Source organism: Anser cygnoides, chromosome 1 (assembly GCF_040182565.1).
Source record: "Anser cygnoides isolate HZ-2024a breed goose chromosome 1, Taihu_goose_T2T_genome, whole genome shotgun sequence".
Taxonomy (NCBI): domain Eukaryota; kingdom Metazoa; phylum Chordata; class Aves; order Anseriformes; family Anatidae; genus Anser; species Anser cygnoides.
Window position 1 is genome coordinate 142,549,474 of NC_089873.1, and position 27,133 is coordinate 142,576,606.

Genomic DNA, 27,133 nt, shown 5'->3' on the forward strand with positions numbered 1-27,133 from the left:
TTGGATCTAGTTAACCAGTATTGGGCTCCATTGCTATCTGAAGCCTCTGAGGCTCTCCCATCTTCTGACTGCCATTCAAGATGAACCTAGGTCCATAGATCCTTTTTCATTTCTTCCCATCCCATGAGGAAACCTTACTGTCTTACATTTCAAATTACTGTGGGGACGCCTATGTGGTAGCACGTTCCAGCCCTACTGGATGTGAACCGCTGGATGTTCATGGCATGGAACTGGGGATGGAGAGGAGCTAAGCTCTGGACAGCACGGCAGGCCCACTCCAGTCCCCAGAGCATGGGGCTCTGAATCCAGATTTTTTTGGTTTCACACCAAAAATATACGGGTGTTTTAGTGCCTCTGAGGGGCAAACATTGATGTGAGGGAGGGATGAGAGTGCTCTCTCTCTCCCTACAAATGCGCACCAAGGTTAGAGGATATAATCCATTCCTAGCTATGGGCAACATCTACTCATTAGTAATATCCACGTGTATTAGAACATCCTAGAATGAGATTTCCTTTTTTTTTTCTTGTTTTTTTTTTTTTTTTTCTTCAAAATATGTTTGGTTTTTCCTCTAGGATACAGACAATATTGTAACAAGGAAGGTATTGCAGCTTTTCTTCATTCTATAAATGAGTTTCACATTAAACATGCATCTGTGTCATTCTTGAATGTGTATTTACAATGTCTTTTGTTTTTATTAAACATTATCATACACAACCAAATGATCAGATTTTTTCTGTATTTATTTACATGTAGGGCTGGAGTTAGATACGGGTGATTAAGTACACTAGGGGAAAAAAAAAAGAACAATGGATGATGAGGACAAAAAGGGCAAATAATTGTTTCAGTCACCGTGCAGTTTTTGAAAAGCAGGGCCTCACCACAGATAGCTTGCAGTTTTAAAAGGATCAAATGGCTCCTGTTAGGTTAAGGGTAACTTTCATACAAAGCAAGATGTGAGTGGCAACGGATTGTGCTGTCTGGCTGCCAAGATTTATTGAAGATAAAGGCAGCAAGTTAAATCATTTTCAGGGGAAATCCACCTCAGGATCTGGGAAGTTCTTGCTGTGTCTGATACGTTTTCTACATCAGACGCACAAGAGATGAGCCAATCTTTGAAGAAGAGAGCTGTCTGTACGATACCGAGGAAGGCGAGCAGCAGGGCACTATGATAGCCTTGTCAAAACCAGAATTTTCCTGCAAATACAAATCCCATCTGGCAGCCAGGCATGTATGCCCTCTCATCCTGTCACAACCAACTGAGGCTGCAGCTCCAAGACTATCATGCCAGGCAATATGCAATCTTGTAATTAGTTTTATGGGAAAACCCAACAATCAGAAATTCTCTGTCTTCTCTGCAGCAGTTGTTATTCTTTTCCCAGAGAAACTAGAGACAATATCACTTTCAGCTATGCTAAATTCTTAACAGAAGAAGTGAGGAAACTCCGCAGAGTGCAATGAAAATGTTTAAAAAATGCAAATAAGGAGTGACATACAACAGAGAAGAAGGGGAAAGCTTTTTCCCAGGGAACATCAGCTCCATTATTTGAACGTAATCCCAATACATTTATAAGAAACCCATTTCCTCGAACAACTCCTCTTCTTTTTGAATGACCCTTTAAAAATAGTGATGGATTATAGTAGTATTCTCTTAACTGTTGACTTCTCTGTGTGACTAACCCAATTGCATTATTGAAATATGTTTAAAATTGATATATTTCCTACAAAACAGGACAATAATAAAAAATCTGGTAATGTGAGAAAAGCCTTGCATATCTGTCTTAATCTCACCAAATTTAAACTTGCTTAACCCAGGTTCTTCTCTTCAAAATGCACCCAGTGAATGAGGGAGTTTTTTTAATTCTATTATTAAAAAGAAAACTATTTCTTCAAAGCCAATTTATAAGACATTGCTGCTTCAGTAAAACTGAACTGAGCCAAGATGACTGCATGTTAAATATCGCCAGTGTAGTAAAAGTGATGTCAGGAAATAAGAAGAAATACCGTCATCATGCTCATTTAATGGATAAAACATGAAGTGAGCAGCAGTGGAGATAAGCACCCTGGAGGCTGTTTGGTTTGTCACGACGTGCGCACACAGTAATCCCTGACAGTCCTTCTTGGTAAAGAGTTTTTTTTTTCCCCCCTCGCTTTTTGCTAATGCAGAGCAAAGCTGTGGTGATTGCTGCTTACTAATGCATTAGACTTTTAACAGTGTAAACATGAAGGCAGTAATTCATAGAACACTAAACTTGAAAGACATAACAGACATGTAAAGTTAATTTGATTTACAGCATAATCAGGAACAGAGTTCTTTTGCTTTTTCCTTCCAATCTAAATATGAGCCCAGAAAAAAAAAAAAATTCTGCTTCCCCACAAACCCAAGCAGCTTCCTGCTACTACTTGTATTATGTGAACGTAAGAACAGTCAAATTTGCCCCAGACCTCCATACTCTTTGGGAGGATCAGTAATTTTGCTCTGCAACTTGTATGCATTACACTGCCATTATTATCATCTTCATTTGTTTACTGCCGGAGAATTTTCAATACACGAGGTGGTTCCCAAACAAGAAGCAGATGCTACCTGGATTTGAGACTCTTAAAGACTTTAGACAGGGAGACAAATAAGGGGTGAGGAAACAGGTAAAACAATATAAACAAGCAGTTAAAAAAAAAAAAAAATACACACCCCAAAACAAAACAAAACAAAACCAAAACCACGAACCACACAAGTAATATTGCTTATGCTATGGTCACAATCAGTCAGCTACTTTCCTCATGTCAAATGATGCAGTTAAAATAAACAGCTCTGATTCTGCCTGTCTTATGACTGCTGGCCAGTTTCAAGCTTGATTGCTCGGGCTCCCTCCTTCTTTGCTACAAGAGGTTGTCTCCATTTCCCATCCCAAGCATTTCTATATCCAGCCTCCACGCACATCCCACCCCATCACATAAGGCCCTGCACCTCTGCAGTGGCCAAACTCAAACCTCTGAAGTGTAGAAATCCTGAGTTGATTGTGCTTCTCCCCTTGGTCCAGCAAAGCACCCAGGGCCTCAAACCCCACCACGCTTGCAGCATGCCACTGTGCTGGGGCAAACTCAGCAGCAGGAAAAGGAGAGCATGAGACCATGGGGATGTGAGTTGGTGGAGAAATTCTCAGGGTAGGCAGCGGAGACAACCGAATCTAGCTGGCTGCCATGGGGCCTAGCACACAGAGCTGCAGGCTGGGGATGAGTCTGAAGCATTTCCAAGGGGAAAATTCCCAAAACACTTTACCATGGACTTTAGCTGTCCCCAGTAGTTTGGAGAGAAGCCACAGGTGGGATATACTGTGCTACTATGCATCCACCACAAGGTGCCTCAAGGACACTGCCCTGAAGAGGTCTCATCGTGTTGGACACAGACTGCTCAAAAAAAGACTTTGAGGGGGATGCAGCTGGTCCCACTAATCCTGGACAATATGAAGACAATATTGAGGGGCGCTGAAGCTCCTGAAATTAAAAAAAAATAAATCACTGTCTTTCTTCCGTGGAGCATGTGTACTATAGAAAAATCATTTCCTTACATTTCTCCTTTTCCCCTTCACTGACCTGTCATGCTTTTTCCCCAAGTAAATAATCCGCCTGCATGAATTTAAGTTTCTGTGAGACAGGTAGCACAGACATAGTATACTCAAACATACATCCTTTTGGATATCGCCGAGATGGTTTAAATGGTCACTCTCCAAAAATTCTACAAGCAACACTTTGTGATCATTCCTGGGATAAATGCTCACCCATCTCCTTCTGCACCTGATGCAAGAGGTACACATAACAGAAATAAAGAAAAGAAAAATGTACCTCTGCACATGTGCCTGCTGATGATTAAGCAGGTGTCAAAAGAAAACAGGACTAAGCTTGGAGGATTTTACCACAATCAGAAGCATACAATACGGCATATAGCCCCACAAGAATAAAATTAAAAAAAAAAATAATTAAAAAGAAAAAAAAAACAGGCAGTGAAGACATTAAAACAGAATGCTGCAAAATGGAAAACACAGATAGCTTTGTCTAATTCAAAAGTGTCATCATGGAGGACAAAGACTGCTCCAAGGGGACTGTGAGGAGAACAGGGCTGGCACCACCGCCCTGGAGAAACACGAAGCCTATGTGGAGAGACAAGGGACGCCTGAGATGTAAAAACAAAACCATTCTGCACACATGCTCTCCCAACTGCTCTATGCAACAGAGACACGGACTTTTGAGAAAGCCGCCAGGCAAGGACTTCCAGCCTCTGAAATGAATTATTTCCGGGGAGCTGAGGGGATGGCAGGAGAGGTGAGATAACTGTGGGAAGGAGAGTCTCCAGCATGGTAATCGGGAGGAAGTGCGAGCTGTTGGGCATGCTCGCCAGATGAAGGACAACTCTTGCAAAACAGACTGCATCCTTTGGCCCGAAAGGTTTAGTCTGTCAAGTGGCGAGATGATGCGGCAAAATGTTTTGGCAGCGCACGAGGCTGGGGAAGCACCATCTCCACGGCCCCATTGCAAGAGGTGCTGGCGGGCAACCCTGGACAAGGTTCAAGCAGCATCTTCCGAGCACAGCTCCGAGGTGTGCACAGCCAGCAGCGCCCTGTTTGCGCAAACCAGCACGCACACAATTACATGACTTCAGCGCAATAAGCATTTTCCAGCCTGAAGAGAAATTAAATCTCCTGCGCCGCTGTACGTGGCATTTCATTCATCAGTTTTTCCAAACGGAAGGCTTGTCATATAAACAAAATGAGTGCATGTGTCGTTTTACTGCTTCTGAATGCCTTGCAAGAGAAACACAGCAGAACTCACACTATTTATCAAATTCATGATAGGGGAGGAAGGTATTTTTGTTGCCTCCCCTAAATATCCTCCATTTCTGCTACTTTCTCTGCTCTTAGTGACAGCAAACGTCGTTTGACAGAGACCAGAACATACTTGCTGTTTTCCCATCTCCAACCTTGCCGTTTCCTAAAAAAAAAAGCACAAGGCTGAGATTTTCAAGAACACTCTTGCTGAATTCAACCTACCTCTGTAGGTTGAATTGGAGTCAGTGGGAATTTAGATCAGTGCTGAACCTTTTAAAATTCTTACCATGTATTTACAATTATTCTTTTACAGGTTTACTTAAAATAATAGCTGTGTATAACATACTCTGTATATATGCAAGACACTCTTTCACCTTTCCTGGCACTGAACTTTACAGATAATGATCCTCCAAAACACTTGCCTCTGTGAGACAAGCAAATGTATGATCCACGCTGTTTATCTACATTTCATGAAGAAAGGAAGTGAAGGAAAGGAATTGTATAGAAACCACACCGTGCTTGGGAAAGGCGATCAAGAAAAGAAACAGACAGTCTAAAGGATATTGACGAATCTTTGGCTCCTCCACAAAATGCAACATTTTGGGAAAACACCACTTGAAATAATGTGCATTAGAACTTTCAGTGAAATTATCTCATTTGACCACAGGTACCTGACACAGACATAAGTATGCTTCAGATGACATTAGTTCACTTAAGAGGAAGCTGTTAGAAGTACATTCATATTTGATAATAACTATGGAGCCAGTTTTATGCATAGCAGCTGGAACGAGGCAACTTGAATTAATAATGTACATTTCGAGCTCCAGCTCCAGCTCAGGGGCTGTCTGAATAGGGACCATGTTTTCGGAGTCTGTCTCATGGTAGTGCATTACTTCTCAAAAACACCGTGAACCTCAGACACACAGCTCCCACCTGGGGGTCCCCAGATTTGCTTGGTTTCTGTCAGACAGTGTGGTTCCCCGAATACTCACCAGGACGGAAGGACGGGGAATGACGCTGTTGGGCAAATGAGCCAGGAGCAATTACTGCTGGGCCTCCAGAGGAGCCAGGGACTCTGGGCACTGCCTACGTCCCAGTCGGAGGAGCTGCTCCCCGGTGTGTCCTGGGGATGCCACTGCTTTCCCACCCAGGACACCTGGCATCACCTCTCTGGACACCTGGAGTGTCACAAGGAGCATATTCCATTTTGCAAACACCAAGCATCAATGCTTTTGCTGTGAGAATTCCAATTAGAGAGAATCTACTTTATCTGGATTTTAAATAGCCTGTTCTGAATAGGAACAAAAATAATTTTTGAAATGTCAAAACTGCAAAATGGAAACTCAAGGTTTCACCCAGTCTTGTCTTCAACCGCTGCCTGGCTTGAGGGGGGGATTTCTGTTGTGCTCTTGTAGAGTGATTTGACATTTCCAGACCTTCTGCCAGTGGAATTAAGATGTCACTCCCTCAAAGACCAACCTAATCTCATCATTTACAATGGGCAGAGCAAGGACTGCCACATAAGATGTGAATGAGCCACTTGCAATTGCTTTGCAGCAGTATTATTGGTATACCTGCACCATTATTCAGAAGTGGTAATGACTGTCATACCTGGCCTTAATATCACTACCAAAATACACTCTTAACACGTGCTGCGAAAAAATCACATCAGCTCCAAGTCTGCCCAGAAAATGACCCAAAGAAAGATGTACAGTTTGCAACCCCCTTAAGTCTCATTCCACATACCTTATGTATTTTTCAAATGCTCTGGAGTTCCCTTGACCTTCAGATGCTGTATACTGATTGCTCAGTGAAGTTAAACCTGCTCCTCTCAGCATCCTCCACCAGCGCTCATCCCTGGCAGAACTTCTATCATCCCTTGTCATCAGCTACATAAGCAACTCTCGGCAGTAAGCCCTCTCCTATGTTTTGTAGCTTATCTCTACGTTAGCATTAACTGAATGCAAACATAGATAAAGGAAGGGTTTTTATAGACGCCCTATTAACAGAAGCTACTTACTCATTGAATGCAAGCTTTCTTAAAACAAGCTCTGAAAGGATCATTTCCCCTCTCCCACTCTAATGAAGTGCTGCTAATACTGCTAATTCAGACTGGATGAATTTATCCTTGGTTGAATCCAGCACAAGTCTCATGTACTTTGAGGAAGGAGGGCAGGGGGGTGGATTAAACAGCTTTTAAATGATTTTTAAAAGGCCTTGTCATAACTCTGCTGAGGGAAGGAGGAGTTTTATCCACTATTATTTTTTTTTGCCATTGTTTATGTGTATATTTTTGGGTCTGGATCATGTCAAGGTTGCTAGATAACCTTTGCCCATTTTGTAGCATTTAACATTTTTGGAAAACATTATCTGGGGTAATACATATTGCAAAAACACGACACTCTCTCAGTCTTTTCCTTTCTGTATTAATTTAAAAGCAGTTTTGATTGAGGCTGGTCTTATGTGTTTTTAATTATAAATAAATATTTTGTTCCCTCCTTTGGAATTTTTTGGGGCTTTGGTTTCAAACTAGATGCTTCCTTTGTTTTCTGTTTATGAAACCTTTAACAGAAAATGATTACTTCATGTATGGGTCTTTGGTGGCACATAGAGCTTGTGCAGATATTATTTTAATTAGGTTGCTTGGTTCCATTTCATGTTTAAATGGCTGTGGCATGGACCTTGTGTTGTGATCTGCTGAATGGGAGGGAATGTCTGCTGAGGATTGTTCCCTTCTAGAGGTAGTGTATTAATGAGACATTTTCTTAATAAGAGCCTTGCATCAAGTCCTGTAATCAGAACACGAGAGACACCCAAACCAGCAGAAACATTCATTAATTCCAGAAAACCGCCATTTCTGCATTGCATTTAAACATTATTCCAAACAGAATTTAACCTTTGCAGTGATTTGGGGTGAGAGCATGTTTATGTATTATTGTGAGAGATATAGTTAGCTAAATTTATTGTGTCTCATACCAATTGTGCTTCCTATCTTTAAGGTTAGTCTTTCTTTAGAAACAAAACTCTAAACATGCTAGATATAAGGCTGCAGTACCTTGGAGTAAAGAAGCAATTTAGTACAGGGCTTTAAAATTTTTACCTGATTGTTCTTCAGTTTTCCCTAACCAAGACTGAGAAATTAATTGGTGTCTGACTTTATACAATAGATTGAAATAATTCTAATTTAACACCTGTGAACTCATTATTGAGACTTTCCAAGCAGAGAAATAAGTGTGTTATTCAACACTTCTGACACAGTGGTGCAATATGATCACACCATATCCATCCAAGCTCTCTGGGAAGGGAAGCCTAAAACATTAATTAAAACAAAACCCAGCCATATACCTCATCATACTGCTGTAGCTAGAAGATAAAATCCTCCAGGGAGATAGAGAGACTGATCTACAGACTATTAACCCAAGTTCTCTTTTCCGTGTTCACGAACTGATTGTATTAACACCCCTTAAGGAATTAAAAGTAAGCGAAGAATAAACAGCTCAAAAAGATATACCTTTTTTTTTTTTTTTGATCTACATGCCATTATTTGCAAAGCAAGAAGAGCATGATAACAGAAGTGCATTATACTAGTGTTATAATCATCATTGGATTATTGGATTGGGTTGCCTTATACAAACATTATGATATTTTTAGTAAGTGCCAGTGTACATAAAATAGGTAAATTAAAAATGCCATTAACTTTCCCCAATATGTCATGAATGGGAGAATAAAATTAAGTTTTTATCACCAGATTTCATAAGGGTCATTTACTTGCACCTAATCCAAAATAGTCACTGTAATCATTTCTTGCTTTTGTGAGCTCACAGTTTTTCAAAATATTTACCATTTTGGCTAAATTGGTTCACATTTGGCCTTATCTGATAAGTTACTTCAGTTAAATCTCTTAAGACATCTTTAAAGTCTCAACAAAAGTGAGTAAATATGGTGTATTACTGTTTTCTGAACAGGGAGAAAGGCCTTGAAACACTGCTAAACATGACGAGCATTTTTATCAATGGCAGTAAGCACTCCTGACTTGGGGAAACTGCAGTCAAAGTGTTTTAGAACAGCACAATAAGGAACAAAGCATAATATTTCCCGAATGGTATGCGTATTCATATACAAATACTGTCTGTCAAAAGTACCAGGAAATAAAAAAGCTTACTTAAGAACAGAGGTAGCTATGTGCAAACTCACTGGTAGAATACATTTATCAGATCTACAGGCAAAGGTGAGCAAGTCAATCAGCTGCAGAGCAAAGACTTATTTTCTGCAAACCAAGTACTACCTGTCAGTCTCTCTTATGCTTCTCTGCAGCGATCAAGGTTCATTTGAACAATCTGATTTGTGCACGAGGCATTATAGATCAAATTTGCCAGTGGTACAGAGTCTCCTCTATTTATTCTTTACAGAATAAAATAACTACTGAAATGACCTAGAAGTTCCCCTTCTCTCACTCAAACAAAATGAATTTCTTGGGAATAATGGGCCTGATTCTCATTATCACTAAACCATGCCTCTCCTCCTTCATCCTGACAGTGAATCTCTTTACAGTGAACGTAATGGAATTTAAATTGCAATTTCTACACTAATTTTAGGGCTCCTTTATAATGCCAAAGCAAGATAAAGAGACCATATCATAAATAAGAATAAGGCCGTATATAGCTCATATTGATCCACCTGCTTCCCACCTTTTGTTTTTCCAGTGCATCATGCTTAGGAAAACAATTTAAAAGATTTTTTTTTAAAACCCAAGCTGGGACTTTCAAAATTAAACTCTCAAAGTATATATGGTCTGGTGGGTTGGGGTTTTGATCCTGGGCATCCAACAGACTCTGAGGTCCTCCCCACTCCAGTGGTGGCACTCCTTGGGTCACAGTTCTTGCCTGAAGAAAAGTCTCATGCTGTGCTAAAGCCACGAAAACTTCCTTCAGTTATGACTAACTAAAGCCGCAGAAAGAGTAGCCAGACTAACACAAAGAGCAACAACTTCCCAAAGAAGAGCCCCCTCAGGTTTTTCTACTTTTTGCAGAAACCTCACTGTTTCATTTGATATCAGCAGTGATTCCTGGGTGTGATGATGGATCAATGAAGAACATCAGGTCAGTGCCTATAGGTATTTAGATTCCCAGTTTTGGAAAGACTGGGCTTGGTTTTCAAATGGTAATATTGTGCAGCAGTACATGCTCCCAGTACTGATGTTGGAACACCATTCTGTACATCTCTTCTTCCACCCTCATGGAAAATAAAGTAAAATTCTACAAGAAAAGCCATATTTTTTCCAGCTTTTCCAGTGCAGAAATAACTATCTGAGCAGCTAGATGAGCAGTTCTTCCACTGATGGAAGCAATTTGTGTGGCCGAAATGCTAGGACTTGGTTTACTAAGTTTTTTTCCAGATGACACTGCCAACTGAAATTCAAGTAGTTTTTTGAAAAGACAATTAAACACTGGTTTTCCCCTAAAACTTAACATAGGGCTTACTGAAGTGTTATTAAAGACATGCACTTCTCTAATGCATTTTTCATCCTTGTTGTCTTCAATATCATTAGTTTTACACCTCCTCTGCCTGATGTGGTATTTAAGACTACTGGCTCTGAGAAGCAATGCTCCATTTTGGTAGGAGAAGGCAGCCACTCCAATCAAGGTGGAGAACTCCAAGCACAATGGCTTCTGTATCCAGTTCTCTAGTAAAAGAGGGACATGGATATACCAGAAAGAGTCCAATGGGAGCGCCACCAAGATGATCAAGGACTGTGGCACCTCTCCTATGAGGAGTGGCTGGGAGTGCTGGGGCCATTTGGCCTGGAGAAGAGGATGCTCAGGGGGATTGCATCAACGTCTGTAAATACCTGAAGGGAGGGTGCAATGAAGACAGAGCCAGGCTCTTGTCAGTGGTGCCCAGTGCCAGGACCAGAGGCCCTGGGCACAAACTGGCACCCAGGAGGCTCCCCGTGAGCACCAGGAGCACTTCTGTGCTGTGCGGGTGAGGAGCCCTGGCACAGGCTGCCCAGAGAGGCTGTGGGGTTTCCTCCTTGGAGGCCTTCCAAAGCCGCCTGGAGATGGGCCTGGGCAGCCTGCGCTGGGTGGCCCTGCTGGGGCAGGGCTTGGGCCTGGTGGCCCCCAGAGGGCCCTGACAGCCTCAGCACCTCTGTGGTGCTGTGATTCTGCAGCCCTTAAATCTGTATTAAAGAAAATGGCAGTGACAGTCTGCCCTGTGCAATATAAATGCTGTCCTGATGCTCTTGGAAAGGTGCCAGTGGGTTCCCGTGGGGCAACGGTGAGGCCTTTTGGTTTTGATTTTTCAGCTTACTAAACAACTGTATTCTGGGTTTACTGCAACACTACCTCAGCAAATGCTCAAGAAATTAATCACTTCCCAACCTCTCTGTTAATTATTTATTTTCATTGTCACCTTTTCTTTAGGAAAAAAATGGGTGCATTAAATAAGGGAATGTCTCATCAAATACACACAATGCAAAATTCAGACATGGAGACTTATGACTATGGGAGAACACAGATGAGAAATATTCAAGTAAGAGTTTAACAGTGATACAGAATTTAATTCTGTAAGATACCCTAGATTTCTGATGGGAATACTTCACAAATGAAAAACACTTTTCAATTTAAATTAAATTAAATTTCCAATTAAGTCACAGAGAGCTGTACTCCAGCAGGAAAACCTACTAAAAATCACATATTTCTTGGCCATGAATTAAACATTTAGTATAGTTCAGTCTACACCCAGCATAGGAAGGACAAAAAATACCTTCTGAGTTCCTCCACTCTTTTATTTTAAACCATGTGTTTTATAATGAAAAGCTTTCTTATATTCTGACATAAGTTTAAGCAAGACTTCCTTCATTATACAGAGTTACAGCTGTAAAGTTTACTTTGGAAAACAAATCTGATAAGCAAGCTACTTGTGTCATAGAGTTTGATACGTTCATAAATATTTAAGATATTTTATGCAATATGCCCATCAAGTGACAGGCCAAAATAGCTCCTAAGACTTTGGCATGAATTAAAAATGTGAAAGTAATGGATTTTCTGGGTTAGCAGCTGAAGTGAAAATTGTAAGAAAAACTGTTCTTGTTTGAGCTGAATATTTTTATTTTGTTATTTCTTTAAAAAGGAGAAAGTGAATAGTAAATTAATTATACTACATCAGTCAAAACATTTTATTTGATTTGAAACCAAATACTTGGATTTTATATTTTTATCTCCTGAAAAAATAAGAAATGAAGGAAAATTTTGAATCGAAGGAATTCTTTCACATTAAACTTTTGAAATATTTGACTTTGAAATTTTGGAATTAACAATTTCAACATTTTTCAGTGTGTTTTGTTGTTGTTGTTTTGTTTTCCCTTCCAGTGAAAGCTCTTACTTCTGTTTGTCTCCATACCAACTGCTTTGACGAATCTACTATTCACAACAAGTAAATTAACCTATCTGTATCAAAAACATGCCAAGCTAAAACAAAAAACAAACCAAAACAAAAAATACCACAAACAACAAAACAACTTGACATGAGTGAGAAATTTACCTTTGCCTCCAGTGGAGCCAGGACTTGTCCTATTTTCCTTATCTACATATTAAAGATGATGTCCTTTTGCTTGAAATGGCTGAGAGCAAACCTGGTATTCAAACAGTTCTAAATTCTGAATCTACATTAATGTAGATTTTATACATTATACACTTTTCTATGCTCCTTCATTCTTTGAACTGTAGCTCCAGGAATTATGTAGTTGCGGGAATCATTTGGGAGAAAAATGTCATGTTATCCAATGAAAAAATTCCTGACAAACACCTCCTTGCACTGACAATGAAGCTTGCAAAATAGCCAACACTGTAAGAACGTCTCACATGGGGTGGGGTGATGGAGGTGAGCCCTGGGGTAAGTCTGTGTGGACCTCCCTCAGGGACACAGGTCTGCCTCCTATCTCTTTTTTGGATAAATGTCTTACTTGTGGGGACATAGGGCAGTGATGTGGAGAAGCAGAAGAAGCAGGCAAATGTCCCACTTCTTCATCAGTAGCCCTGGGGATCTGCTACTAAACTGCTGCTTTGATCAGCGGGGACCAGGCATGGTTTCTTCTCCAAATTCCTGAGAGAAGACGTTTCTAACCAGCGTGTACTGGGGTGTTGAATACAGGGCATCTTTTTTCCTTATCTTGGCTGACAGCCAATAAGTTACCAGACAGCGGGAGGTGACATCTCTAGTATGTCTTTAAATCTTTTCTCCGCCTAAATGGGAAGAAGCTATCTCCCTTATTCTCACACTAACTCATCTAGGGGGTCAAAGACTCCTCTGCCTCAAGTGCTTTACACCCACATGCATTGATCCAAATGCAGTATCAGACATTTGTTTTTATATGGAATATATTTGAAAATGTTTGCCAACACAAAAGTAAATGTTTTTTTTTTATGTAATAAGGAGAAGACATAAAAAGTTGGAACAGACAGCGTCTCTGGGGAAGATGCCTTTTAAGAAAATTTTGTCACTTTGAAGTGTGATTACTTGAAGTATTATAGCGTGATTTCACAGTACAATTAGTATCATATGCACCTCTTCTATTAAAGTACCCTCTGTAACATATGCTGAAGTCATAAGTCATAATTCACTGTATCTCATTTTCAACTTACTGTGTCAGCAAATTTCAGTGACATAATGCTAGGGAGCAACATTTCTGTATATTTATTACTGTAATCATGATACTAAAGTGTGAAGACACCTTGCTAAAACCTATAACCTCTTGCAAATGGTGCTTTTTTAAGGGGGGAAAAAAACACTAAGTGACTAATATGCAATTCACAACTACAGGTTCAGTGACTACTGTTCAAACCTACAGTAATTATTTAGGTATGCAACAGGCTTGGCACAGCAGCAATACAAAGCACAGAAAGCTGGGGATTTATTTCACTAACTGTAGACATCAACACATAAGCTAACTGCTCTACTTTCCTTTGCTGGTCAATGGAGGGAATTGCATGCTTTTAAGGATTTCTCATATTCTAACTGGACATTTGGGAAGGTCAGATTAATTGCAACCCAAAATAGTCTATTTCAACTGAGTGCAATGGGAGCCTTGATTCACTAGTTCACATGACCATGTCTGTATGTGAAACACCTAATGCCAGGTCCACTGAGAAGGCAAGACATAGACAAAACAAAAATTCAGGGAAGGCACCTTTTAAATATAACTTCAGTGGAAAATCCAGACCTTCCTCCCTCCTCAGGTTACTTCCTTATGACTCCTTCTGCCATCCCAACTCTCCTTCTCATGAAAACAAATGTTTAAAAAAAGTTTTTTTTTTTTTTTTTTTAAAAAAAAAAGCTTTTATATTCCACTAGTTTTATAACCTAGCAATAGCGTCTGGGCTTCCTGACAGGATACCAAGAAACTCTCTGAAGGAAGTCATGCGTAAAGAAAAATAAGGGGAACCAGAGAGACTAACAGCACAGTTCTCATGCTCAGGCTAATAGGAGTTATATATGCAGTTCAAAATGGTAAAACTGGCAATGGACAAGCATCTTAGAAAGCTCAGAAGAATAAAGCAAACTAGAACAATTTGTTAATTTTAGTACATGCCATTTATTCCAGATGATGCCCTGCAGTCACCCATCATGAAGGTGGCTGCTCTGTCAGCAAAGAGGCAGTGGTACCCCAAGGTGAGTCCTGCCACAGTATGCTTTACCTGTCACTGGATAAAGCACTGTCTTCTTGCCCATCTACTACATGTTTACACTATTCCAGGTCCTTAACATAACCCACTGTGTGATCCTCTTTCTCTTTTTTCCCCTCTCTCTCCTTCTCTCTCTCTCTCTTCTTCTCTCTTTCTGTAAGAAAACAACTACTCATGGACTAAATTTTTTCCTATTACCCCATCATACCCATGCCCATACATCAGTTTCCAGTGTGCCCATCCCCATGATATTTAAGCATATTCTTGTACTGAGAAATAATCCATAAGTCAACTCATTTTATATTTACAGATTTACTATGTCAGATACCTTAACTTTGAGATATCCTCCATTTATGAGTAAAGTTTACCTGCACCCTCTCATATTCTTGTCATCTTGCATTTCTTTTAGATAAATGTAAGGTTTAAAGGTCAAAAGAGAAACAGGAAAAGCTGAACTGCAGAAAATAAAGGGAGAATCCTTCTCTTAAGTAAAGAGCTACACAATCCACTGAACTCTTTCTGTTTGTGGAAGCAAAAGCAAATTGTTTCTCGCAATAAAGAATGCCAGATTTTGCATACTCTTGCAGAGCCTTTACCTGCTCTCAGTATATTCTATGGGCAAATTTGCATAGGTTTCAGTCATGCAGGATAAGGCAAAGTTAACCAAGAAAGGAGTGGGACTGAAACCTGTTTAAATTTAGTGTTGTCTAGATCAAAAAAAAACAAGGCATAAAATATTGTTGTGGAAACAATCCAGTGTGAAACAGACTATTAGTCTATGACTGTAGAGAGACCATAAATGTTTCATTCAGTAGGCTCTTAGCACAGAAGTTTTAGTATCAATAACTTATGTCTTCTTTTTATTCTGTTTTCATTTTCACTGCAGTTTTTGGCCAATTTTTCATTATGCTATGAAGCATTCTTGCTCGTTTTCTGTGTTGATTTGCAACAGCATTGCCTCATTAACAAATTACTGTAAGAGATGGTGTATTCAGAAAGGAGTTTTTTTATCATCCATTTATAATCTTCCCACTCTTTCTTCCCATCATCAAAACATTGAGGAAACAAGTATTAAGCTTTCTGTCATTTGCAAACTTCAGTAATCTACTGGGCTCATATATGGAAATGAAATAATTGAGGAAGGAAAAATAAGCTTCCAAACTGTTTATCAATGCATCATATTAATACCATCTGTCCCACATCTATGATGTCAGGCAGTTTTTTCCTTCTTCATTAAAGCATAGTTAGTTTACACGAACCGCTGCTTAAGATACTTGCTGGAACAGTTAACAGCTCACTCATTTGTTTGGTAGTTTTATAGGCCTCTTGTGCTGGAGCAGAGGTACAACAGCTTGCAATGCAGGAAAAGAAAAGACAAAACTACCCTGCTGTGCAGATTTAGTCAATTTTCACTGGCTCTTGCACAGAAAACAAATTGCAACCTCTCACAAAGAGTTCTCTCTCTGCACTGGCAGCCCTGACAAATGCAGACAAAAATGAGTAAATCAGGCAACTTCACATCAGGAGGAAAAAAATGGCTACTGCTCTAACAGCTGCTATCATAATTAAGAACAGATTTCATCACTAAACTCTTGCTGGTTGTGTCTGCAGCAAAACAAATACACAGATGTGGCACATTTGCATACTGAAAAATGTGCGCCATGTAACTGAAACAAATTTGCATTTTCAGCTTTTAAATATTCACTTTTTAATATGAAACAATGGGGGTAGTTTGCATGCTAATCCTCTGTCTTTGCTCATCAAACTCATTCAGTCAGCGTATGAAATATAATGTAACACCACTACCTAATAAGTCCACCCTTTGGTTGTGCAATCCAATACCACAATTTATTACCATGTCCAATAAAATACAATTTCAAATCTCTTTCTGAACTGTCCTCTAGCACCACTATTTGTAAATGACATGTTTAAAAAAAATAAAAGAAAAAAAGGGGGAGAAATGAGAGAGTCTTCTTTTAATCATGAGATGCACTAAATTTATTGCTCCTTCATTTATCCACACTTTTTAAAAGGTCACCTAGCATGATCTAGTAGAGAAGAAATGCAACCCTTTTAAAGAAAAAAGGGTATAGCATCATGCCCTGTGAAGGTAGGGTGGGATTATTAATATAACAGTGGTCAAACCCTCACAGCTGACACATGTTCATCAGAAGTTGCACATGGTATTTTGAGAGCCTCTCTTGCAACACAGAAAGAATCCCTGGCTTCTCTTCTCCTCACTCCAAAGATGCATATTTCTGAGTTACAGCTATTTTGCAGCTAAATAACCTAACTGTTTTCATGCAAACTCTCACAATGTTATTCTGGAATTGTTTTCTCCCTGCAAATTTGTGATATTTAAAGAAAGAGGATGTGATTATTGGGGTCCATAGTCTACCAAACCGTTTATAGAGCAAATCTACAGATCCACTGACAATTTTAAGAACAGTTTCACCCTAGATGTATTTTAAGCGAGTCAGTCATGCCATTATACTTTCCCTAGTGAATACATTTGTTCAATTTAAACCTCTCTGCAGAATTAATTTAAGTATTGTGTAGAACTAGATGATTAAGTTTGAGCACAGTTATTTTTCAGACAGACGCAAGCCTGATCAAAGAAGCCTGAACACATCCTCTTACTGTAGGTATACAAAGCTCCACATACTCAGACCTGTTATGGTACTCATTTCAGAAGCTGATATGCTGTGTATTACAGATGGCAGGGTTTAAAACCTGCACGTTTCAGTGATATGAACCTTTACACAGAGGGGCTGAGGCTTGTACAGCATTACTGTAGATATTTGCACACATATCTTTACATACTTACAAAGAACATTATTGCCTGAGCACCAGTTTCTAGACAGTGGACATCTTTATAATACAAATAATTAATGCCACGGCATCATCAGTGCTATTTCACAGAAGTATGTAACTACCTGCACATGGTAAATGTCAAGACTTAACGGCAAACCAGCGTGCAAAGAATTCAGATGAATTCTCCATTAATAAAGAGGGTGCTACACAGCCAGGAAAGCAGAGTGGTGTTGAGGATAGGTACACTTTGCTTCTGTGTACAGCTTATTCGCATTTTGCAGCAGGGGTTACTGCCTTTAACCTTCCAACTGCCTCTACCACTCTCACCCACTTGTGGTAGTGAGGCTATTTGTGCAGCCTCGGGGATAGCAGCTGACCACTTTCTATTGGTATTTTCTAGAAACAGGGAGAGCTGGCTGTGCACTTCGGAGACAGCAGGAGATACCCACAAGAAGGAGACAGTACCAGAAATGGAGCCCAGATCTCCTGAACCTAACTGGAGCCACAGATCCATGTCCTCTCACGCAGGACTATTCTGACGCTGCACCAGCCAAGCCTTTCCTATCTTGTTCTACTAGTCTATTCAGTAAGGAACACGAGAGGTGTCACATTGTCTGAGTAATGTTATGTTTGAAGACTTCTATGATGCCAATACTGGTGCGCAGGGTACTAGACTTTATGCATTGATAATCTGTCACATAAAATATGCAAGAGTCAGACAATGCAGCTCTGAGAGCTTGAAAAGTGCACAAGCAGGTGATTCTGTAGCTGTAACTTTGAATGCATTGAAAAGGGACACCAAATTAGGACTTCTTCAATCAAGGCTGAATCTGTTCCACAAGCAAAATTCTTCAGTGTTTTCGAATGAGCCTGGTGTTTGATGAACCGTGAAATACCTTTGCAATGAATTTTTTTGGCCTGATATCCTGAAAAACACAGTTTTCCAAATCTGTGTGTAGCTTTATTGTTTGTTCTTTTATAGCTATTTTCATTTTTTATTCTTGAAGAATGGCTGGTTCTTAAAAGGAAAGGGGTACAGAAAAATTTAGATATGGCAAATGTCTTTTCCCATCTTAACAGCAGTCAACATATAGCAATAAACAAATAACCCCAGGATTTTGGGTAGCAAACAATATCAGAAGGACCTGCCATATGAATCAACTGTGTTTTTGCATATCTCTTGTCTGTAGTTGTACAGCGCAAGTGATGTAGGAGAAACAGCAAGAAGACATTTTTGTGCACGTCTGAATTCTGTTTTGGTTGTTGAGCCTTCATTTCTATTTTTTTTCTGGAAGATGTACATTTTTAAGATGAGTTTGCAAGGTTTCCAAGGGAACTCAGAGTCATTGCTTTTTTTTTCTTTTTTTTTTTTTTTCCCACCTAATCCATGGTCAATTTTATCATAAAGGTAGTACCAGTCAACTCTTCAAGACATTTACAGTTGTACTTTCGTTATATTGTTTTCTTTGTTTTAGACAGTAAACAAAAGATAAAGTAATAAAAACCAAGAAAGTGTAGCAAAGGCTATATAATCATTGAATTTGCTTTCCTTGACGTACTTAAAATTTTTAATTTCTTAGCAACCAGAAAAGTAATCTCTGCAAAACTATCTCCCAAACAGCACTTAAGTACAGTATTTTCCATTACATTAGAACAACCAGAGAAAATTGCTGGGTCATTTTTAATATCAGAAATCAGATAACTAAGCTCAGCTCCAGGACATGTATGAATACTCCCTGGTGTATGCTACAGCAACAGGAGTCAGGGGATGGTTTTGCTTTAGAAAGACACAAGCTTTGGGAGCTGGGATATTTACAGTCTAGATATATCATTTCAATGTTGTTTGCATGAAAGCCAATGAAAGTTTAGTTCAAATATAGTTTTCTCAACTTCCAAACTAAAATCCCCATGCTTTAAAAATCTTAATATCTTTAATCTGTTCATTGGTGCCAAGTTTGTTTTGTCTTTATGCTAAGAATCAAAGATCAAATTGGAGACATGGGCTAATCAAATCCCGCCACTTTTGTCAAAGTCTCAAAATTTATATGCATGTTGAAATCTGAAACAAATATTTGATTGCATGTTATTGGGTTGGAGGTAGCCTTCAGTCACTAGGTATTGTTGTTATAGTGGAAAAATGGTGGCATTAGTTTTATGTATTATCATACCACAGGGTAATGATCCTTAGCTCGGTAGTACTGAAATACCTTGACAACAGCAGTTGAAGTCAATGGGAGCAATGCAAGTGCATATAAAAATGCAGTCTGCAGACCATTAGGCATAATTTCATCAGATCTTTATTGGAATAAAAATTGCACTTAAGCTTCTGCTGTTGTGTTGGCAATTTAGAAACACTGTATCTGTGTACATGGATTTTCAAAGTCTCTCTGTTAAACCCAAGATTAAACTACTGTTGGGGTGCATGGACACTGGAAAGGTATTTGGGTGAATTCTTTGCACGCTTGTAAGAGATGAGAAAGTAAAAAGGTAAATTGTGAGTGCTGGTGACATGAGGCCAGTTTATACCTGTAGAGGCCCTGGTCCGTGGTACATGCAAAAGCAACATACATCTATTTTGAGCTTGTCAGGATACTGTTTGGACAACCTCAGCACTGTCATTCTGACAGAGGGGAGGCATTCATACACATCTGCCTTCCCTCAAACGATTGCACAGATCTACTTATTGGTAAATGAGGAAATGAGGTCCACACGCCAGCGTCACCGTGGCAAGTCATGCCTCAAAGGTTATGCTACGTAGCTACCCATGTTCTCTGGGGTTTTGAACAAGGTTTAAAAACAGATAACGCTCTGCTAAGAAAAGTCCCAAAGTCACCAAGCTGGTCACATAATAGTCACCCCCTCAGCTGTGTAGGGATTGCTGTAGCGGGCTTGCTAACAGAGACAGCTACAGACACCCACAGGAACTCCCAGCTGGGCACCAGGGTGCATCATGGCTTGTCTCCCAGGGCAGGCTGTGGCTGCCACCAGACCTTCCCACCAGCCTCCCTTGCCACAGAGACCAGTGTACACAGCTGGGGGCTGAACAGAGATGTAGCCCCTGGCCTGGCAGTTGGCCTCCGAAACAACAGGAGCTCTGAAGCTTGTCATCCCTTTCCTGGTGTTTTATCAGAAATGCTTATTTTATTGGAAATAAAACAAGCCAAAGAAAAATTGTAAATAATTTGCAATTTTCCTGTAGCTTAGGGGGAAATAATGACTGCTAAACTACTAGCTGACATGTGACAGGCAGCAAAGGGAAAAACATCCTAAAAACTATTGACAAAAGAAAAGGATTCAGAGAAAAAAAATCTTAACAAAATGCTTACGTTACTAAAAGCCAAGAAAGCAAAGGAAATTCCTCTAGAAAGTAGCCTCATGCCAATGTCAAAAGTCATGACAAACTAGAAATAAAAGAAAAACAAACAAACAAACAAAAAGGAAAAAAAAAAAGACGTAGCTTTGTGTGGTCTCTGGAGGACTGAGACGATAATTGTCAACATCTTTATCATCTGGACACAGCTATCCCAACTATGCAAAAAAGAGAGGGCCCAGTGACCCTAGACTGAAATTAGCACAAGGCCATTATGCATGTCCCCATTACTCTGTGGAACTGCTTTCTATTTTTATCTTTCAAGTAACACACGTGGGATTTTTAACACCTTGTGCGTTGAAACTCAGCCAACTGACGCCAGCCGCCAGGAGTCACCGCAGCCGGCACGGCGGTGGCACCTGTAGCCCTGCCAGCCTCCTCCGGCTCGCTGCAGGGAGCGAGCTCCCTTCAGTGAGCAATTAAAATTTCAAAGCCTGACATTAGCTCTGGAGCAATTGCACGCTTTGTGAAATGGGTAAATTTTATTTAGTGAAAAAACAAAAAAAAAAAAACATGCCACACCACTTCCAGCTTGCCAAAGTCAGAATAACTCCACCAGGAAAGGGTTGTCCAAGTTCCTGAGCAGGTTGCAGAGCATCACAGCAATTCTCTTGTCCCATACAGGTGGAAAATGAAACCAAGAAAATTCTATTACACGGCTGCCAGCTCCATGCCCAGAAAACCAAAAGTAGGCTTGATTACGCAGGGAGGAATCAGTTTGTTCTCACATTCACAGTATGTCATACCAGTGGGAAAAAAAAAATGGCAATTAGTGTGAGCTCCACATCATTTGGTTCAGCGCAGCTTACTCAACACAAATGTCTTCATTTATTTCCTCCCCGTGCAATGCCTCTAGCTCACACTGGTGGTTCCCTTCTCACTCTGCACAGCTGCTCTGTTTCCTTCCACCGATCTCACAAGTGTACCCAGACAGATTCCTCCAACACCCTGCCCTTTTCTGGGACAGAAGTGTCCTCACAGCTCCAGAGTGCCCTTCATTATCAGTAAGGAACACAGTGAGTCCTGGCTATCTTCTGTAGCTTCTTGTACCACCTTCTCCAGTGAGTGAAGCACCAAAGCACCAGCCAGCCTGTGATTTCACCTTCTCCCCCTTCTCCTCTTGTTCTCACTCTTCCTCCAAGTGTGGCCTTTGCTCACCCTATTAAGTCTTCCCCCTCCTGAATGCCATCTATGTTTTCCATTTGGGTACTTCTCTCCGCATCATCCCTATCTCCTTCCTCCAGGTGCAATAGGTTAATTTAGTTTCCAGGTTTCTGTTAACCTTTCCCGTGCCTTTCCAGGGCTGATATACCCAATCACAGGATATGCCTCACTGTGTGCTTGTACAGCACCCTGCATAATGAATCCTGACCTCAAGATTTTCAAAAACATTATAAGGAATTTAAGCTTCTTGCTGAATCCAATGGAAAACCACCCCACTGTATGCTTGCAGGAGAATCCTTGGGAAAGGAAGAAGACCTCACCATGCTTTGCATCCATCTTCAGTTTCCCTCTGCCCTTTGGATTTAACCCTTAATCACAGTCATGCACCTCAAAAGCCTACCTACTCCAACACAGTCAAATTTTTAACCTAAGCATATCACGGTTTAATCAACAATTTTTTTAGTGCGCACCTACTACTTGTTACTTAATCTGTGAAATACAGTTCAGAAAAAAAAATCCAGCCCATAAAACCTGTTGGTGTAAAGATAAGCACTTTATTTAATATCCAATTAAATGTGGTCACCGGAGAAATCACAGCTTATGCAACTTTATCAGAAAAAGATTAATCTATTTCAGGCTTAACCCAAAATGTCATAAAAGAACTCATGAATTTAGATAGGAATCCACTTATTATCCAAAGACATTTTCCTATTGAGTAAGAGCAGCCTAAATTGCTGCCTATATTTATACTTGGTTCAATCAAATTTCTGTACTCAGTAGCTGTCATTGATTTTTAGGACAATTATCAAACAAAAATGATGAACAAACTGGAGGAACATTACAGAGTCTTTTTCAGCTCCACAGTAATCATTAGAAAATGCACAGCCTGCTCATTGATAACGGTTTAACGGCTCACGGGGTGACATCATCACATTTAAAAGATAGTCACACCCGGAAGGCAGAAGATTTTCTTTTAATAGCATTACAATTTGCCATTTTAAAGTTAATTGTATTTTGCTTGGTGTTTCAAACCACATAGGCTGCACTCAAGTTACTTTCTTCATATTATGGGATCATGCCCAAAACCATGATTTTAAAATAAGGAGGCAAATAGTTGAATGTATTTATTTAAATTAAGCAGACTTCCTCGCCTGTCTAGAAACTGATCCTTTTCAGTTCATTAGTTGAATTTCCCACAGGGCCTGCAAAGACACATTTCATTTCTATACTGTTTGGTTTGCCTAGTTGATTTATTTAAAAGAAGAATTCTAAGTTAAAATCATTGAATAATGAGTATTTGGATTCATCTTTCCACATTAATTATTACATTTAGGAGGACAAGTATCTCACTGATAGTGCAGGAAACTCGTATAAAAACAATACGTCGCGATATCAGTAGGAGCAGCCGAACAGCCATCAGCTGCTGGGGCACAGCACTTATGATTTCTGTCTGCCAGGTCAACCTTAGGCGAAGGGTTCAAGTGCAATGGCTGAAAATCAGTATTAGCGGTGATGTTTAATGGCCTACTTAAAATGAGTTCAGTGATCCAACCACACTCCACTCCAATGCCTATCTATAGCCAGTGAACAGTGTAACTCACAGGTGATTTCAGCAAGTTTGCTAAACTGCGTGTTCCCCTCCACATTGTAAATTCTTTTTCAGTCATTTAGAAATCTCAAGCTCATTTTCACAGTTGAGCATAGATGCCTATTCAGTGCAAATTTTGAGAAAAAAAAAAGAAAAAAAGAAAAAAAGAAGAAAAAAAAAAAGAGGATCACTGATGCATACAGCACCTTCCTGTCAGTGAATCACAGGATCACAGAATGGTTGTTGGGTTGATGTTGGAAGGGACTGCTGGAGATCATCTGGTCCAAGAAGACTTTGTCAAGCAGGATCACCATGATCACATTGCGCAGGACGGCATCCACGTGGGTTTTGAATAACTCCAGAGAAGGAGATCCCACAGCCTCTCTGGGCAACCTGTTCCAGTGCTCTGTCACCCACAGAGTAACGAATTGTTTTCTCATATTCAGCAGGAACTTCCTGTACTTCAGTTTGTGCCCATTGCCTCTTGTCCTGTTGCTGGGCACCACTGGAAAGAGTATGACCCCCAAAACCTAAGCTTCACAGAATAGGTAGTGGAAGTCTATCAGGTAGACCAGCCCATGCTCTAAATACACAAAAATCTGATCTAACAAAAGCAACAATAAACCAGACTCGTGGACAGACGGGAACAGGAAATGTGATCCAGAGCATTTCAAGAAAAATACATCAGAACTGTATTTGGTGTGGTTTTGGGACAGGCCTGGGTACCACATCCAGGCAGTGAAGAGTCAGAGGGTGGGAACTGCTCCCATGTGGGGTGCTGGCAAAGCTGCCAGCCCTTCTGTCACCCTGATGGCAGCAGCAGCTCCCAGAGGTGGCAGAGCTGTGTTTCAGCCCGTGCCTTCCTGCTGCCCTGACCCTCTGTATTGGAGCTCGCTCCCTGCATATACAAAGTCATCACCATGCAGAGCTCTGTGATGAAGAGCAGCTGCAGGATTTGCTCGTCCGTGAACCTTCAAAGATTTGTGGCAGGTGCTTTCTAGTTGAACTTCCTCTGTGTCAGCTCTTCATCCTGTGCTCTTTATATAGCAGCAATTAGCATATCTGAGAAATCCCCATTCAGCATGTTTTATGGTCTCTTCTCCGTGTATTGAGATAGTTCTGTAAGTTATGTGCAGGGATATGCCATAACTCCTAATGTGCAACTGTCATGAAATCACTCACCTAGATTTATTCACTTAAAAGACAGTGAAGAAACTGATTCTGAACAGGATGCTAGAAACTTTAATTACCAGAGAGGAAAAATGAGTCAAGCACCTTGGACTGGTCAAGAAGCTCCTTTGATGCTCTAAAGGTATGTCCTGAAGCTAATAGATTAATGCAGTATAGCATTTATGAATTCAAATACCACCCTCTGCCACCGACCATTATTCTGCATTACTATTGCTGACTTTCTTCAAAGTAATAACGATGTCAAAAACAACCACAAGTATTGCATCTCTGTTTCTGGAACAAAACAAAGAGAGACTGAATAAAAAAGAACTGTCTTGCCTCAAGCAATATCTTCTTGACCACAGGAAGTTCATACAACGTAGAAAAGAAATATTCATCCCTGTCAAACCCTGATCTTGCTACTGCTGAATTCAATGGCAAAAGTCCTATTAATTTCAAATGGAGCATGATCAGTGAATAACTCAAATGGAAGTGGTAAACCATAAGTGACATAATCACTCAGGAACTGTCTCTGCCTCAAGTGACCTAAATGGTAGGAAGAAATACAGCAAGCAACATTATTCAGACTTCAGCAAGCTGCCTTTGCTTATGCTTTTGCATAACTTTATTTTCCACTGCAGAAGTTATGGCAGAGTTTTATATTCTATGTTGTTACACAGGGAGTTGTGTTGCAGATATCTGAGGGCAGAGCCAGGAGTTCAGTCTATCCATCTCTGTTCTCCTCTTTGATACTGACTCGGGGTGGCACGGGTGCCATCCGCAAAGGTGTCCCCGCCCGCCTGCACCTCAGCTGACTCCTCTGCAAATGAATTTAGTATGTTCTTGTCAGAGTTGCTGTTAATGCTTATGAAGGGCTTTGAAACTCCCGAATGAGATTACAGTAGTAAAAGATGCATCGTTTTTGGTTTATTGATGAGAATGTAACAGGATATTATTATAAGAAGCTATAAACCTTCAGAGTGGGGAAAAAAAGTGGAGAAAAAAAAAAAAAACACCAAAGAGATGGTGTGGCTACAGAATATGTGATGGTGCGTGCTCTTCACAGGTACAAGAAAAAACACACAGCAACAATAAACAAACAAACAAACAAACAAACAAATAGTTTTTAGGCCTTCCCAGCCATCTTTAAGCTCCTGAAAGATCTTGCACGTGGACTTTATCATAAATTATGGCTGCGATACCAGCAGCAATTTTGGTGGGTTTCTCAAAGCATAACTTCATTCTTTCCTCTTCAGGCTCTGGCATAATTCTTCTCTTCTCAGACCCCCCCACTCTTATGGGGCCTACATCTTTCTTGTGTCCTTTCATTCTGTACATGCTTTACTTTCCCTGCCTGCTAAACATTTGTGATTTGGTCCAAGAAAGACATTCATTATTCGCTTACGGTGGTTTTCAAATTGTCCATCTCACGTTGCCCTTACTTCTCCTTTCCATGCCCTCTGCCCGGACAGCATATTTCAGCTCCAGACTGGTACTTCCAAGAGATCAGCAATTAATCAGCTAATAAGTTTCTTTGTATCAGATGTCCCTGAGATTGTAATTAAACTGAAGAAGGCTTCTTAAAATAATGCCTAACTGCCAAACCATGGCCAGTCTATATAAAATTGCTTTTGACTGTGTTTGTAATCAATAAACTTGTAGCTGTCTTCTACTTCAGGTCTAGGAGTTGGAGTAGTCACATAAATAGTCGCAGAGTTCCTGCCTCTGTATTTGGATGCACTTGTACAGCTAGCTTTAAACAAATGCCAAATTTGATTAACAACAGATTATGCTGTCGGTGTGTGAATGCTAATAATCTCTAGCATATGCAAGAAAAAAGAAATCATCTTCAACATCATTTCAAAAGGGTTATAAAGCAGAGAGAACATTTCAAATCCCATCACTCCTTAAACAGGTATTGGGACACAATGATAAGAGTTAACAAGAAATGCTCTTGTTTTTCCTCTCTTTGTACCTACACAAGCTTCCATCACAGCCATTTGCAGTAAATAGAGGAATATAAATATCAACTTTTGGTTCTGAGAGAAAATTCTGGGTCTCTATATTCTCAACCCTGTGGTTCACTGTCTTGAATGTTCTTTGTATATTTATCTTCTCAATAAAATGTGGTGTAAAGCCACCTCACACTGGGCCTCCATATCTTAGAGAAACATGTTGGTGGAGAGGGAAGAGAGTGGGGTATACATGAGAGAATTTGGGAAAGGAAATGCTTATCCTAAACCATGTACAAAGCAAGCTCAGCCTCTCTGGCATGCTGGTTTTAACTCAAGAAATAATAAGGGTACCATATTTCAGTACATGAGATTGTTATACATAAAATACAATTAAGAGATTTGGAACTACATGAATATGTAATGTACACATTTCTTTAGAGATGCATTTTTCTCCAGACAGGCCGGTGCCTGCTTTAATTTGGAAGCTATCCATTTTCATACAAAGTTAACCAAGAGTGACAGGAAATCAGACGCCTATGTTATTTATCTTTTCTGAACTTGAAAAAAAAAA

At 40.1% G+C, this 27,133-nt stretch overlaps 1 protein-coding gene and 1 long non-coding RNA gene across 7 annotated transcripts in view; one reads left to right on the top strand and one right to left on the bottom strand.

The window, feature by feature from the left end:
• AFF3 (ALF transcription elongation factor 3) overlaps nucleotides 1–27,133 on the bottom strand; it is a 339,923-nt gene that overhangs the window by 250,012 nt on the left and 62,778 nt on the right. The window lies entirely within an intron of this gene.
• Nucleotides 10,900–17,817, top strand: LOC125180087 (uncharacterized). The gene is made up of 3 exons (XR_010826801.1): nucleotides 10,900–11,094; nucleotides 14,420–14,487; nucleotides 17,716–17,817. It is a non-coding gene; the product is annotated as an uncharacterized lncRNA (long non-coding RNA).